This window comes from Equus caballus, chromosome 7 (assembly GCF_041296265.1).
Source record: "Equus caballus isolate H_3958 breed thoroughbred chromosome 7, TB-T2T, whole genome shotgun sequence".
Taxonomy (NCBI): Eukaryota; Metazoa; Chordata; class Mammalia; order Perissodactyla; family Equidae; genus Equus; species Equus caballus.
In genome coordinates, this window is record NC_091690.1 from 46,618,387 (window position 1) to 46,635,062 (window position 16,676).

At 60.0% G+C, this 16,676-nt stretch overlaps 2 long non-coding RNA genes across 3 annotated transcripts; one reads left to right on the forward strand and one right to left on the reverse strand.

Moving 5' to 3' along the window:
* Positions 1-199: 199 nt before the first annotated feature.
* Positions 200-15,540, reverse strand: LOC111774273 (uncharacterized). 2 transcript variants are annotated; one of them, XR_011440922.1, is made up of 4 exons: positions 15,340-15,514; positions 7,292-7,852; positions 6,520-6,652; positions 200-741 (listed from the first exon to the last, which is right to left on the reverse strand). It is a non-coding gene; the product is annotated as an uncharacterized lncRNA (long non-coding RNA). The 2 variants fall into 2 exon arrangements; XR_002809186.2 differs by lacking the exon at positions 200-741 and adding an exon at positions 3,395-4,978 and having other exon boundaries at positions 15,340-15,540.
* On the forward strand, positions 8,273-11,340 carry LOC111774272 (uncharacterized). Its single transcript, XR_002809185.2, has 2 exons — positions 8,273-8,465; positions 9,282-11,340. It is a non-coding gene; the product is annotated as an uncharacterized lncRNA (long non-coding RNA).
* Positions 15,541-16,676: the final 1,136 nt, after the last annotated feature.

Here is a 16,676-nt window from a genome sequence, read left to right on the forward strand (position 1 = left end):
GAAAGGCTCTCCAGGGAGCTAAGGCGTTTAGCATTTGGTGGCCCCGGGTTTATCCAGCTAAAATCCACAGTTTCACCTTCCTTGTGTTACTTTTTCTTTTGAAATTCACAGGCTGTTTGGGGCAACGAGCAGGGTTTTCCCATTAGGACATTAATATAAACTTTTCCTTTTAAATGAATGGATTCAAGGCTGCACAAGTGTAGAAAATTAAAAAAAATATATATTTAGCACATAATAGTTCAAAGGGGGAAGATTGTGGTCATGGAAAAAAAAGGTCACCAATGGCTGAGGACAGAGACAGATCGTCCAGAGGTGGGAGGAGCACGCCGGCTCCAGGAATTAACCCCTGCCCGCCCACTGTGACCCTCCCTCCGCCCTGGACATGGGTGGGGAGGGGTCCTACCAGGGTCGGGGGACCTGGGGGAGGACAGTGGACACGGGAGGGGGCCAGACCAGATCCATAGTGGATGTTGACTTTTTTCCCAGAAAGCTGGAAACCCCAGGCTGGCGGTCCTCTCCCCACAGCCCCGCAGGCTGGGAGCTGGTGCCCGGAGCAGCTGGGGTGGGGGTTCCAGCCTGGGGGAGGGGAGGCGGAGGCACAGCCGCCCTCGGCCTCATGGGTTCTTCTCCTTCCTCCTTCCCAGGATGCCTTGGGCCTGGGAGCCAGTCTACTCTCCCCGGACGCAGTTCTTCTGTCTGGGGAGGGCCTCACCAAACAAGGTGAGGAAGGAACGGGACAACCTGGGAGAAAAGGTTTCAAGATGTTTGCCGCAGCTTGGGGAAGGCGTGAAGAGGGACATCCCCACCGCCGCCACCGCCATAATGTGGCCAGTCAGCAAGTCCTGTGGCTCTGCCTTCAAATAGACCCAGAATCCTCCCACTTCTCCTCATCGGCCCCCGCCCTGGGCTGACGCCATCATCTCTGGCCTTGGTGCCCTAGCTCCTGACCCCCACATTCTGTTCCCCTCCCAGTGGCCCGAGGGCACATGGGAATGCCTGGATTGGTCCCGTCCCTCCTCTGCTCAAGAACCCTCCATGGCTCCCACTCAGAGGAAAAACCCAAGTCCTCCTGAGGCCCACAAGGCCCTGCATACTCTGCCTGTCACCATGCTGCCCACATTTCATCCTGCTGTCCCCCTCGGTCACTTGGCTACAGCTTTCCTTGTGGAAAACACCAGGCACCGTCTGACCTCAGGGCCTTTGCACGGGCTGTGGCCTCTGCCTGAAGCTCTCTTTCTCCAGATAACCTCAGGGTTCCATGCTTCCTCTCCCTCAGGTTCTTGCCCAAACGTCCCCTGACCCCCCTCCGTGTTGACAGCGTAGCCCCTTCCTCGGCACCCCCGGCTGCTCCCTGCCTTCTCGGCTCCTGCAGCCCTTCATCCCCCCACCGCGGGCTCCCCTGCTTCCCGTCTGCTGTCTGCCCCCCACCCCACTAGACGGTCAGCGGGGCACGACTGGCTCTGTTTGTGTCTCTGGCACCGAGCCTGCGCCCAGTAGGGCTCTGTAATTTGTAACACCCCCCGACCCCCCTCACTGCCCTCCGAAGGCAGCCCCCTTCAGGCTTCCCGCCGGGCCCCCCCGGGGTGTCCACACTGCTCCTCCTCCTTCCCTCTGCCCCAAAGCTCCCGCCCCGCTGACCTATTTGGCAGCCCCTGGAGAGCCTCCTGACCTCTGTGCACACGGTGTGTGGCAGGACACGGGCCCCATTCGCCAGGTGTGAAACCCGCAGTGGGCCGCGGGCCGTCGGCCCCGGGCTCCTCCGCTGGGACGTGGCTGAGCCAGGATTGCTCAGCCAATAATAGTAACAGTGTTCTCTACCATATTACGTGATTATCTTGTTATTATAGCTGCAGCAGTAACACATCCTCCTGGCGCACGGGAGCGCTCAGTGGGCACCTACTGTATGCCTGGCCTCTTCCAGGCGCCTCACACGGCCCAACTCACTCATCTTCTCCGCAGCCGTGGGAGGCACGTGCTGTGATTTCCACTTGACAGATGGGGAGACCGAGGCACGGCGCCGTGAAACGCTCCCATCTCACACAGGGGCCCTGGGCAAACCCGATCTTTCCCCTTCAGGACCACGTGGTCTTGGGCGGGTGATGTGGCCTCTCTGGGCCTCGGTTTCCCCATCTGTGAACTGGCTGGAACCTCGCCAGCGCAGGTGAGGGTCATGGGGAGGATGGAACCGCAGGGGCGCGGCTGGCAGAGGGCACGTGAGGGGCCGCCACGTCCTGCCCCCGGCTTCTTGTGCCACCAATCAGCGCCCGGAACCGGCACGGGCGCAGCCTGAGGCGGGGTCAGATGGGGTCTCGGGTGGAGGGGCAGGACAGGAAGCCCCTGCCTGGAGACAATGGCAGAGGAAGGGCGGCCAGCCCGCCATGAGGCTCCAGGAGGGCGGCTCAGCCATTGTGAGCCCAGACAGCTGCCCCGCCAGGAAGCCCGGGGCGGGGGGTGGGGGGGTCCCCGCAGCGGCTGCGTCTCCTGCTCACTTGACACCTGGGCTCGGCCCGAGGCCACCTGGCCGCCGCTCAGCCCCCGCCCGCTGCCCGCTACCACGTGCATCCAGCTCCTGGCATCCTCAGCAAACTCCCAAATATAGAAGCGAGCTGTCTGGGGCCTTGGCCCAGGGACGGCGGTGGGGCGCCCGGGCCTCTCCGCCTCCTGGGGCTGTGGCTGGGGTGTTGGGGGCAGCACATCCCTTGTGGGGGCACCGAGGACGTGGAGGAGGCAGCCGCAGCGGCAGAGGCGAGGGGCGAGGAGGCGAGGAGGGGCGGTGCACCCAGCTGCCAGGCCCGCTCCTCCACCGCCGTCCTCCACCACCAGCTGCGGTGGCAAGAGTGGGTTGAGCTGTCACCCCGGTGTTCTCAGCTTCTAAGAAATGCAGGCCTTCATGGAACAGCAGGGGCACCCCGAACCCCAAACAAACCCAGCTCCTAGCAACCACTTCCCCTTCCCATGAGCGCTGAGCTGCTGTGGCACCAGCCGGGGCAGGTGACGTGGGCGGGGTGGGGGTGGGGCTATAAATAGCCGGTTTATAAGCAGCCGTGGAGACAGCGGGGCAGGGGTGGCCCTGGGGCAGAGAGAGCTTCTCTCGGGGAGCTGGACCCCAGAGTGTCGCCAGTTTCACCCCCCCAGTGATCCCCAAGATTTGGGGAAGTGGGGGGAACAGAGGGGCCAGCTGCTTAAAGCTTCAGGCAGCATGTTAACACGATGAGGAGACTTTCACGGAAGCTTAATGCTTCCTCAGCAGCAACTGGACAAAGGGGTTGGAATATTACACAGCCATGAAAAAGACCCCACAGATGTGCGATGAGATGAGTGGATCTCGGCAACACACTCCTTTCTTACTTTTAAAAATTGAGTGAAGTGCAAAAATCTTAATTTGCTTCATGAATTTCATAGTAGAATTTTTTCCAGCTTTATGAGATGTAATTGACAAATGAAATTATAATATATTTAAAGTGTATGACGTGGTGACTTGAGGGTAGTAAAATGTGGAGCAGAAAAGATGTCCCCAAAGCCTCATGCAAAAGCCACCTCGTGTCATAAAGCTCAGACATAGAGAAAATGAAACTAGATAAGGTTTCAGGATACAAATAGATGTGAGAAAACTTAAAAAAAAAATAAATAAATGAGCGAGGGAGTAAGAAGCTGAATTCTGGGCCCGACTGGCGGTGTCATGGTTAAGTTCGCACGCCCTGCCTCGGCAGCCCAGGGTTCACCAGTTCGGATCCTAGACGTGGACCCACACACCGCCTGTCAAGCTGAGGCTGCGCGCCACATAGAAGAACTAGAAGGACTTACAACTAGGATGCATAACTATGCACTCGGGGGCTTGGAGGAGAAAAGAAAAAAAGTAGACTGGCAACAGATGTTAGCTCAGGGCCAATCTTCCTCAGCCAAAACCCCCACAGATTTCGGGGAGGTGGGGGAGGGAGCGGGGCCACGCCCCAGGTCTTGGCGGCTCCTGGGTGTGCCTTAGGGACTGTTACAAACGGAAGGAATAAAGTCAGTTAAAGCGGCTCGCGGGGGCCTGAGAAGGAGAACCTGCGCCCCATGGAAACTGGTTTTGAAATTTGAAACTGTTTCCAGGCTCCAGGAGCTGCAGGGAGAGGCAGCACTGGGAGGCGCCGGGAGACGCGCTGGTGGAGGCCGGAGGGGCCCGGCTGGGACGCGGCGGGGCAGCTGTGGGCGGGGGTGCCGGGTAGGCCCCAGGAAGCTGCACGGTCCCAGCGGGAACCCCAGGACACACGGGCATTTCCGCCTTTCTTGAAGGTCTAGGCCTCTTCCCCATTCTGCAAGGGCTCTGGGGAGCGGCGGGCGGGGCTGACCGTGCCCAGTGGGCATGGGCCAGGTGGACCTGGCCCTGTGCCTCGGTGTCTCCATCTGGGCCCCCGGGCCATGGCGCTGGAGGTCGTGACCGGCCCCCCGCCCCCCCCACCGCCGGTGGAAGTGACAGGTTCCAGGAGACCGGGGCTTTGGCCAGAACACTGCGGCCCAGCACTGCAGGAGTGGGTGCCCCGCCGTCAGCGGTGGGAGGCGGCTGCTCAGGAAGTTGAGCATAGTGTCACCCTGTGAGCTGGCAGGTCCCCTTCGCACAGATGCCAGGCAGGCCGAGCACAGGGCCTCAACGGATGCTCGGGGCCCCAAGTTCACAGTGTCCACCCACAGTGACGGGACCCATGCAACGTGCTCCATCCGCATCGTGGAGCCCGATTGGGCCACAAAAGGGAACCAGGCTCTGGAACAGGCGACACCGCGATCGGAGGTGGTGGCCGCGCACGCTGCGGATGTGCTGGATGCCACTGGACTGTTCATGTTCAAATGGTTGATTTTATGTCATTGTGACTCTCACCTCGATTTTAAAAAATCCTGAGCGGGTCGTGGCAGTGTCCCCCACGCCACCCTGGGCATCTCTCCTGTCACAGCCTTTGCTTTGTGGCTCATAGGTCGCCCTTCAGTTCATCTTTCCACTGCCCTAAGGTGACACAGAGGTTACTCTCCTCCTTTTACAGATCTGATCATCATGCATTCACTCAACAAACACTGCATGCCAGGGGCTGTTCTAGGCGCTGGGGAGGGCAGGTGTGAACAAGCCCAACCAAAACGTCTGCCCGTGGGCCTGATATTCCAGCCGGGGAGAAGACTGTGAACTCGATAAAGAGAACAGAATGGAGAACATAGGAATGGGGAAATTAAGCAGGTTAACGAAGGAGGAGGGGAGCTGGGAGGTTGCTGAATTGAACAGGGTGGGCGAGGAAGGGCTCACTGAGGAAAGACCTGAGGGAGGAGCCATGAGGACATCTGGGGAAGGGCGTTCCAGACAGAGAGAACAGCCTGTGCAAAGGCCCTGAGACTGGAGTGTGCCTGGTGTGGAGAGCAAGGGGGCTTATGAGGCTGCAGCCAGGCGAGCGGGGGGAGAGGAGTTGGAGGCGAGGCCGCAGAGAGAATGATTGAGACCGTGTGCAGCAGAGGTGACAGGAGAATAGCTAACACCCGCGAGGTGTGAAGCTGGCTGGGACGACCTCAGCCCTGTGGCTTCCCGCCTGCCCTCTCATCTCGGGGTGCCTGGGCCTGGGACCCTGCACGGCCGCCCCCAGCCCATGGAGTGGGCAGACCTCCCCCCGCAGACCCGAGCCTGAAGTTGGCTGCTCACAATCAGGCGTGAGGAAAGCCCACAGGTTGGTCTGCAGGTGGGGAAACTGAGGCTAGAGTAGGGAGGGATGGCTTGGGGTCACGTAAATACAGGCAGTGCTGGGGAGCCTCCTGGACCCCGGGGGTGGGCGTGCGGACCCTGCGAGACTCCAGGTCCAGCCCCTCAGCGCTGGCCTGAATGGTGCAGCCGCCTCCGCCCAGCACCCTGGCTCCCACCCTCGCCCTCCACAGTCTGTTTCCCCACAGCGGCCAGAGGTCGCCGTGAGAGCCCGAGTCATATGGCGTCCCTCCTCTGCTCAGAACCCTCCGTGCCTCCCACCTCACTCAGAGCAAAGAGCCCAAGTCCTTGGCCCTGCTCTCTGCCGGGCCCCCCCTGCTCCACCGCCCATCTCTGCCTTGCTAGCCTCCTGCAGCGACCTGGGCCTGGTCGGTGTTCCTCAAACCCTCCAGGCACATTCCTGCCTCAGGGCCTTTGCACAGGCTGTTCCCTCTGCCTGCACTATCCTTCCTCCCCCAGACACCACACATTGCCCCCTTCACCTCCTCTTATTTCCTTTTGGAAGATTAGCCCTGAGCTAACTGCTGCCAATCCTCCTCTTTTTGCTGAGGAAGACTGGCCCTGAGCTAACATCCGTGCCCATCTTCCTCCATTTTATATGTGGGACGCCTACTACAGCATGGCTTGACAAGTCGTGCCATGTCCGCACCCGGGATCCGAACTGGTGAACCCTGGGCTGCCGAAGCACAAGGTGCGCACTTAACTGCTGCGCCACCGGGCCAGCCCCCCTCACCTCCTTCAAGTCTTGAACTGAGACCTCCTCTGACCCCTCTCTGAGAGTGCAGCCACCCCCAGGACCCTGTCACCTGCTGTGCCGTTTCTTCTTTCCAAAGCACTGAGCCCCGTGCAGTCAGTGTGCAGCGTCCTCACCGTCGTCTGCCCCCTCCAGTGGCCCTTGCCTTCAACAGTGCCTGGGACACAGCTGGCGCTCAATGATGGCTGCGTGAGTGAAGGTGAAAGTCTGAGTTCATTGCGCTGTGTCCTTAACACCTTTAAATACCCCGGTGATCTCTCTCCATTTTATTTATTTTCCTTTTTGTCTTTTTTTGTTTCTTTTTTAACACCAAGAGCAGTCTCTTTGCTCCATGGCTGGACTAGGTGGGGCGGCTCGCAGGGTCCTGGGCGGGGCCTACCTCAGCGCCTTGCCGCCGTGCCACCGCCAATGTGACCCCGCCAATGTGATCCCGCCGATGTGACCCCGCCAATGTGCCGCCCTGCTGTGTGACCCACTCGCCGCCACCGTGCCCCTACCGCCACGCAGTGCTTTCCTCTGTGCCGTCCACTTGGGAAATGGCCCTGGTTTCCTTTGGTGGCAGTGGTACAAAGGGTCCTTTCAAAACAAATTTGCTTATGAATTTTTTTTTTTTTTGAGGAAGATTAGCCCTGAGCTAACTACTACCAATCCTCCTCTTTTTTGCTGAGGAAGATGGGCTCTGAGCTAACATCCGTGCCTATCTTCCTCTACTTTCTACGCGGGACACCTCCCACAGCATAGCTTTTGCCAAGTGGTGCCATGTCCGCACCCGGAATCCGAACTGGTGAATCCCGGGCCCTGAGAACCGGAACGTGCGAACTTACCCACTGCGCCACCGGGCTGGCCCCTCGCTTATGAATTTTAAAAAGGAAAAGCAAGCTGATTGAAGGAAGAGTGTGGGGCACAGTGGCATCACCCCGCCAGCGCCGGCTGGGACTCGAAAAGCCAGGGACCAGGCGATGGCAGCCAGCGCCGTCCTCCCGGGTGCTCCGAGGAAGGGCTCCTCTGACAGCGTCTCCCGTTGGCGCCTGTATCTGGGATGAGGGCATCACCGGGGTTTCCCTGGGCCCCTGGCGTGTGTCTCAGTGCCGAGTGAGAAGCTCAGTGGCGACCCCTTTGTGGACGTGGGATACAGCGCCGCCACACCTGCCTCGGGCACCAGCTCCTGCCTGGCTTGAGCAGCCAGCCCTGGGGCCCTCGGTGGCCCCGCCACGGGCAAGGAGGCTGGCGCCCACGGCCTGAGCCTCCTTCAGAACAGAGTCGTGAGATCCCCAGACGATGGCCCACAAGCGCGTGAAAAGATACTCGATTGACATCCCTGATCTTCAGGGAAATTCGAATCAGGAGCACAATGAGACACCATCTCACATTTATTAGAATGGCTCCTACGAAGAGAAAAAACCACATCACGAGTGTTGGCGAGGACGTGGAGAAATTGGGACGCTCGTGTGCTGCTGGTGGGAGTGCAAAGGGCGTGGCCGCCATGGAGACAGCAGTCAGTTCCTGGTAAAATTAAACTCGATCAGCAGCCCTGCTGGGCTTGCCCCCAAAAGAGCTGCGACGCATCCTGAAGGATATTCACACACCATCCTGGCAGCAGCCAAAAAGGGGTAGCAACTCAGGTGTCGGCCGATGGACAGATGAGTAGACAAATGTGGTCCATCCACACAGTGGACTATGACTCAGTGTCAAAAAGGAGGGATGTTCTGACACCTGCCACCACGTGGAAGGACCCTGACGACACCATGCGCGGTGAAACAAGCCAGTCACCAAACGACAAAAACACTGCGTGACCCACTTAAATGAGGCGACTGAGGTAGTCAAACTCTAGAAACGGAAAGCGCAGCGGCGTTGGCTGCTGCCCGGGGCCGGGAGGGGTGGGAGCCGCTGTCTCTGTGGGCACAGTTTCAGTTTTGCAAGAAGAAAAATTCTGGAGGTGGATTGCACAACAATGTAAACACACTTAACCGAACTGCACGCCCAAAAACGGTCATGACGGTGAGTTTTAGATCACGTGTTTTTTACCACTTAAAATTGAGAAGGAGGGAAATGCTGACACCTGCTCCAACGCGGACGGACCTGGAGGACATTACGCCGAGGGAAATAATCGGGTCACAACAGGACAGATGCTGCAGGATCCCGCTCATGGGAGGTCCCTGGAGTCAAGTTCACAGAGACGGGAAGTGGACGGTGGTTCCCAGGGCTGGGGTGGGGGCAGGCGGCAAGGAAGTGAGTGTTTATGGGGTCAGAGCTCCAGTTTGGGAAGACAAGACGAGACATTTCTAGAGACGGACGGTGGGGCTGGTTGCCCAACAGTGTGAGTGCACTTAATGCCAATAACTGGATGCTTAAAAATGGTGAAGGCGGTAAATTCTACATTATGCATATTTCGTCACATTTAAAACAAGAGAAATCCCAGGCAGGACGTTAGGACAGGACTGAGGCTGGACGCCCAGCCCGGGGGGGGGCTGTCAGGTGGCAGGAAGCTGGGACAGGGGCAGGGGGGAACCCCCAGGGAGTCAACACTAATTGTGCCCTAAAGCCTGGGACCTTCCCGTCTCCACCCGGCCCTCCCGCCTCGGTCCAGAAACCCAGCTCCCCCGCTCAACCTGGCCGGGCTGCCACGGGGCCACTGGGGTCGCCACCCGGGACGCTCTCTCCTGTCAGGCGCGAGGGAGGAGGTGGTGCCTGCCCACGCGGGTGGCGGTGTGACTGGTTTTGGCTGGAAAAACGGGAGAGGGTGTGACATGTGTGGCTTCCGGTGGGGGCTTGAGAGCCGGTGCCGACAGTGGCTGTTTCCTTCTCCCTCTGCAGTCACCTGGGATGCACGGATGTGGCAGGCGCAGGGTGACGTGCCCGCTGTCCCAGGCCTGGGCTCTGACCGGCGACAGTCACCATGAGCCGTGCCCCGCGTACTGGCCTCCCACGGTGGGCCCCCGGCTGCAGGCACACAAGGAGGGAGCCACCACCTGGCAGAACGAGGTTTAAGGGGGCACCAAAGAACTCAGGAGTCAAGATAGATGTTATTCTAACACAGCGTTTTAAAGAAATCAAAATTAATGCAAAATGCCCACGAGGAATAAAATAGCAACATTTTACACGCAGACAAGACCAGTCTCGGTGCCACGCTGAGGCGCTCCCGGGCCTGAGGCAAAGGGGAAGCACACCTGTGCGCTCGGCCCTTGCTGTGGCCCCACGTGCCGCTGCACCTTGGGCTCCGTGGCCACGGGGCCACAGTCCAAGGGCGCTGAGATCCCTGGGAATAGCCCTCCATCACTCTCAGCCAGCCCCACCCCCTCATATGGGGTAACTCTGGGGGCTCCAGAGGGGCTGAGCCCAGGCGCCCACAGCTCAGTATCTGCTGCCCAGCCATCCCCAGCTCACTTCCTGCCTTCTCTACAGATGCTTTCTTGAATCCTCATCTAGTGAAGCAGCTGCTCTCAACCCTTGTCTCAGGCTCTGCACTGGGGGGAAGCCAGCCCCAGGCAGACGTCCATTATGATTCTCTTTAACGTGGCAAACTCTGTGACTCCTGACACCCCTCCTGACCTGGGGCAGGTCACTGGCAGGTCACTTCTGCTCCAGGGCCCCTCACAGGCTGCCAGCCGGGTGTCTTGGGGGCTGCAGTGTCATCCGAGGGCTCGAGAGGGGAGGCTCCACCCCACAGTCAGCCTGAGCAGTTGGCAGGACTCAGCCCCCTGGCTGAGGAGATGCTTCAGCTCCCGGCTGAGCGGGCCCCCCCGGGGCAGCTCACAGGGCAGCCACTGGCGTCATTGGAGCTGGTGAGAGCGAGACGGAAGCCTCGGTCATTTGGAAGCCGGTCTTGGAAGCGTGGCCCAGTCATCTGTGTCTTATTCTGTAGTTAGAAGTGAGTCTCAAGGTGCTGCCCGCGCTCCAGGACAAGGGAGGGACACGGTGTGAATGCCAGGAGGCAGGAACCGTGGGGCCACCTTGGTGTCTGTCCACTGATTTTCGCCTTCTTAGTGTATGGCACCCTGACCTGCTCAGTTCTTCACCCCCAGAGGGGTGCCCTCCCGGACCCCTATCTGTCTGCCATGCCGTCTGTGAGGCCTCCGACCTGGCTCCAGATGCCCTTCTGATCCCGCCTCCTTCCCTCAGGGCTGGCTGTGCCCACCTCACGTCTCTTCTTGGAAGCTCAGTCCCACCTCAGGGCCTTTGCACCTGCCGTTCCCTCTGCCCGGAATTCTCTGTCTCCAGACATCTGCACGGCTCCCCCTTCAGGGTCTCTCACAGGCTGCCGGCGGGTGTCAGCTGGGGCTGCGGTCTCACTGGAAGCCTCAGTCAGGGAAGGAAACCCCTCCTGCAGGCCTCGGCTTCAACACGAGCTCTTTGAAGATGCATTCCTGGCCCAGCACAACACTGAGGCCTGTACGGTCGAGTCAGCTCAGCAGCCCAGGGGGCCCTGATCCCGCACGTTCCCAAGAAAGGCCCATCTGCAGGCCCGGCCCTACTCCTAGGATGTCACCTGCTTGCCCCCGGGACGTCCTGCCTGTGAGAATCTGCACCCTGGACCTCAGCCGGGACGGACGCCCTGGGCTCCTGTGAGATTCCGCTGGGCCTGGGCCCCCGTTCAGAATCAGCGGGACCTCTGCAGGGGCTGCAGCCCGGGCCAGCCGCACGCTGGTCAGCCACGCCTACGCGCCCACCTCCCCGTAAAACGCTGGGCCCCAGGGCTCAGGCGGGTGTCCCTGCTTGGCGACAGTCCACGTGGAGAATTCACGGCTGTCCGCTGACTCCAAGGGCGGACACTGGAAGCTGGCGCCTGGCCTTGCCGGGTCCCGCTCCTCGAGCTTTTGCTCTTTGCTGACTTTAATCTGTATCCTTCCCCTGTGATAAACCGTAATCACGAGTAGAACAGCTTTTCTGCGGTCTGTGAGTCCTAGTGAATCATGCACCCCAAGGGGGGTCTTGGGGACCGCCACCCAAGCCCCCCACCCCAGCCGCCCTCTGAGATCTTCCTCACCCTTGTCACCGAGTGGTATGTTCTCGCTCATTTGCTATTTCCTGTCTCTCTCTCCCGGATAGAGGGCTCCGGAAGGCCAGGCCTCGTCTGTGGCTCTCACGAGGGACAGAGGAGCAGAGCGGCCGGGGGTCGCGTCCTGGCTCTGCTACTTTCTGGGGGTGCAGCCCTGGGCACGCAGCATCCCCTCTCTGAGCGCCAGCCTCCCCACCTGTAAGTGGGAGCAGCAACACGGAACACCCATTCCTCCCACACGGCCGGCCAGCGGGGGATGCAGGGGCCAGAGAGGCCTCCAGAGCGCCAGCTTTGAGGTAGCGGTCCCTGTCTCCCCAGGGGCAGGAGCAGGTCCGGAGGGTTCCCAGTAAAGAGCACAGCAGTCAAGGAGACTCCACTGTGGCCTTTGACATGGAGAGGCAGGAGGCGGCTGGAGATACTCAGACAGCCGGTGGGGGTGGGGGGGAGGGGAAGGGGGAGGGGAAGGGGGAGGAAGTGGAGAAGCGGAGGGGAGGAGGGGGAGGAGGAGGAAGAGGAGAAGAGGGGGAGGAGAAGGAGAAGAAGGAGGGGGAGAGGCAGGAGGAGGGGGCACACAGGCCACAGGACAAGGGAGGCCCAGGGAGGGTCGGGGGCCTGCGGCTCTGGTCACAGGCGCTGCCAGGGCTGCTCGGGAGCCAGGCCGCCGGTGGCCGGCAGGGAGGAGGCCGCGGGCGAGGCGGGGCGGGGCCGTCAGGGCTCCTAGGAGGACGCCCGGGGGGTCTGGGGCCGGAGCCGGGCGGGAGGGGTGGCGGTGATCCGTCTGGCCCGGAGTCGGGGGGACGGCTCCCCGGCCGAGCTCTGCAAGAGGCCGGAGGCCTGAGAGCAGAGTGGAGGGGAGGCCGGCGCCAGAGCTCTCCCGTCGCCACGCCACTGCCGCTGCGCAGCCTGCACCCCGGGTCCCTCGCGCCACCTCTCTGGGCCTCAGTTTCCTTCCAAGAGGCCCAGACGCTCAGGTCCAAATACTTGGAGCCTCTGTCTCTGTGCCCCCGTCCCCCGCGTCAGCAACCCTGTGGGCACTACAGCCAACATCTAACCGGAATCCACCAGCCCCTCACCTCCTCCACGGCCCCATCCTCCTGCATGAGGCCGTCACCTCCCCTGGGACCAGCGCAGTGCCCTCTACTCTCATCTTCCAGCTCCCGCTCTCACCCCCTACAGCCTGTTCCCCCAGCAGCAGCCAGAGGGCGCCCTTGAGTGTCCGAGTCAGGTCCTTCCTCTGCTCAGGAACCCTCCATGGCTCCCACCTCACACAAAGCAGAAGTCAGAGTCCTCCCGGTGACCCACCAGGCTGTGCTCCCTCTGCCCTGCCCCTCCCTGCCTACTTGCACCCGCTCTCCCCCTCAGTGTTCCCTCCAGCCCCACTGGCCGCCTCACTGTCCTGGCCAGCTCCCGCCCCAGGGCCTTTGCACAGACCGTTACTTTCTGCCTGGTACTCTCCCCCGTATATCTCCACACGGCCCCCTCCTCGCCTCCTTCAGGTCTTCACTCAAACGTCTTCCCTGACCCCTTGACTTAAAACAGCCCCTCCCCAGGCCTACTTAATTTTCCCAACACATCCCTGCCGAGGCTGGGCCGGTCTCGCTTCTCGGCCTTGCTTGTGCCCCCGCGGGCGAGACTTGTGCTGTGCGCAGCGTGAGGTGCACCCAGGCAGGTGCCTGTCATCAGTTTACCCAGCGCTTGGCGTGGCCACTGTCACAGACCTTCACCCCAGGCCCCCTGGGCCCCCTGCTCGCCTCCACTCTCCCCTTTGCTCCGCTCATTTCTCTCCTTAGCTGCTGGTAGATAGAAACAGCCTTTGCTTTTATATATTGACCTTGTGCGCATGGCCCTTGCTAAATTCACTCAGATTTATTAGTTTATTGGTAGATCTTATTCCATCTGCTACGTACGTAATTGTGCCATTCACAAATGAGGAAGGTCTTATTTATTGCATTTCAATCTTTCAATCTCCTATTATCTTTTTTTTAAAGATGGGCACCTGAGCTAACATCTGTTGCCAATCTTCTTTTTTTTTTTTTGCTTTTTCTTCTTCTTCCCAAAGCCCCCCAGGACATAGTTGTATATTTTAGTTGTGGGTCCTTCTAGTTGTGGCATGTGACATGTCACCTCACTGTGGCCTGACGAGCGGTGCCATGTCCGCACCCGGGATCGGAACCAGTGAAACCCTGGGCCGCCGAAGCAGAGCTCACGAACCCAATCACTGGGCCCCGGGGCCACCCCTGTGTTTTCTTTCTTTGTCACCCTGGCTCCTTCCTCTTGTGCAATGTTGCAGAGAAATGCTGATAGCGGCCATTCCTTTTCTGGTCTAATCTCGGGGACATCACCACTATGTCACAATTCCGCTTGATACCCGCTGTGGCGGCTTTGGCAGCCACCTCGCAGCAGAGCCCCGCGGCTCCCTCCGCTCCCGCCTCGCTCCGAGTTTTGAGCGTGAATGGGCGTTGAGTCTCGTGGCTGCATCCCGACAGCGCTTCCTCCGTGCTGCGTGCAAGTCCTGTATCAGCACAGACCTGCACGGCGTCCCCTGGTCTGAGGCTCAGCGTTCCCTTCTCTTGACGTCCTCTGAAGAGCACGAGTTTTCATTGTGATGAAGTCCAATGTATTAACGTTTTCTTTCGAGGGTCACACTTTTGAAGACATGTCCAGGTAGTCTCTGCCTAAGCTGAGGTCACACAGATTTCCTTGTGTGTTTTCTCCTGGGCGTCTTATAGTTTTAGGTTTTACATTTAGGTCCATAATCCTAGACCTGAATTTTTTGTATAGGACGTGAAGCAGGGTCTAAACTGTCCTTTTTTTCCTGCACGTGTATGTCGTATTCTTAGGAAAGTGTGAGGGGGTTTCCTGTTTCTGGTACAGTTAACGCTTGGCTCCTGCTCCTGCCTGTAATTCTTGGCGGCCCAGGAGAGAAAGCTGCGGGAGCTGCCCAGACGGGAGGCGGCCCAGCCCTCTTGGGCTGAAATCCAGCCCCAAGGGTCCTCATGGCCCCTCCACCGACAGCTCTGAGCGCGCCGACCACAGGCCCTTCCTAGGGCTGGACGGGGGCTCTGAGGCCCAGACAGAGCCAGGGGCCAGCGCGGCCAGACCGGCCCCTGTGGCTTCTCGGGGGAGGCAGCCCCTGTCTCCGGGTGTCCCCGGCCAGCCTCTGGGTGACCCCGCTTCCGCCAACCAAGCCGGGTCGTGCCTCCCTGTGCCCTCGGCTAAAGCAAACATTCCCAGCAGCCTGTCCAGGGAGCCTGGAGCGGCGGGGGCTGCGGGCTCTGCGGGCCCCTCGCCTCCTGGGAGGGAACCCGGGCGCCGGTCCCCCACCCCTCCCCACCGGTGCTGCCCGCGGGTCGTGGGAAAAGGCAACAAATCAAACCGCAGGGAGGCGTGGGAGCAGGGACCCAGCTTCGGAGGCCGAGTCCAGCCCTCTGTGCGTGAAATCCCTCTGCGTCAGTCTGACATCTGTTCTTCGCCTGAGCTCCTGAGTCAGGCTGGTCCCGTCCCTCCTCCGCGCAGAATCCCCGGCTCCCCCCTCGTTCAGGTTAAAGTCTAAAGTCCTCCTGAGGCCCACAAGGCCCTGCACAACCCACCCCCACCGCTTCACTCCCACGCTGCCCCTCACTCCCTCCCTCCAGCCACACAGGCCCGGTCGCTGTTCTCCAAACACACCAGCCCCAGCCCCGCCTCAGGGCCTTTGCACAGGCTATTCCCTCTGCCTGGAAGACCCTTCCCCAGGTATTTTCACTCCTGCCTCAAGTCTTTGCTCAGGTCCCACCTCCTCTTGAAGCCTCCCCCTCCAGCCGCCTCTATCCTTTTTCCAGCTTTCATTTCTCCATAGCTCAGCAGCCTTCTGATATCGCTGTAATCATGCCTTACCTAGAGTGCCGGCTGCCTGAGAGCAGGGTGCTTTCTGTCTGGTTCACCTCTGTGTCCTCAGCACCTAGGACAGGGCCAGGCACACAGTAGATGCTCAGTAAACGTTTGTGGAATGAACTGTCTCCTCCTCCACATTTTGTCCACTGAGATCCCACTCCCACCACCAGGAGCGGTCAGGTGGCCCAGGCCCAGCCAGGGGGCACAGTCCATCCGTTCTGGCCACAGCGATTGGCTTCTAAACGGCACATGACCCCAGTCTGCCCAACGAGAGGGAGCCTGGGGCTTTTGCTACAGCCAGTGGCTAAGTGGCTTTCTCGTTGTCCTCTAGAGTTTCTAGGCTGATAAAACATAAACAGGGGTGGCAGAGGCCATTCGTCCTGAGAGTAAAGCTCCCCAGAGGCAAGCTTAGTTGAGGGGGGGAGATTACTCGGTTTGAGCCCCTGGATCCAGCCGTCCCTGAAGCCAACATACCTTAGACTTTTCAGTTATATGAACCAATAAATTCTTTTCGTTGTTGTTCTCAAGCTCGTTTGGGTTTGGATTTTTACTTCCTTCCCTTTGGAGGGCGGGTGACAGGCACAGTTTTGACTCAGTTGTGTTCAGGGGTGGGCATGGTGGTTCAGGCCAGGATGGGGTAAGGGCTAAATCAGAGGTAGAAGGACAGAAGGGATGGAGGGAAGGAGGAGGAGAGAGAGAGAAAGGAAGGAAGGAAGGAAAAGGAAAGGAAAGAGGAGGAGGGAGAGGAGGAAGGACGGAGGGAATGAGGAAAGGAAAGAAAGTAGAAAAAGAAAGGAAGGAAGGAAGGAGGAGGGTAGGAAGGCAGCATTGGGCGGGACTATTTCAGTCTCAAGTCGCTGCCTCCCTAGGCCCACCCTCCCCGCCCAAGCCTGTGGGATTCTGCCAAACGTGGGTGTGAATCCCGGCTCTCCCATTAGAGGGCTGTGCGCCCCCAGGAAGTGACTGTGCCTCTCTGGGCCCCCATTTCCCCATCTGTAAAATGGGGGCATGACAACCCGGCCACTGTTCCCAGGTCCGCCTCCGCTCCACCTCTTCTGACGGTCTGGTCACCCGCCTGCCCTGAGCTCTGCTCAGAGTCCTGTGTCCTGCAGAAGGAGGTCCCAACTCGCCCTGGCCCCCAGGGCCACCACAGTCAGGACCCAGGCCTCTGAGGAGACCGCCGACACCACCCCCACTTTACAGATGAGGAAGCTGAGCCCCGGGTCATGCAGAAAGGGTATAAACAGGACTGTCTCTCAGAGGCGTAAAGGCGTGAGGGGCTGGAGAATTCCCCCGCAGGGAGTGGTCCAGGAGGGCTCCCTGGAGGAGACGGCATTTCA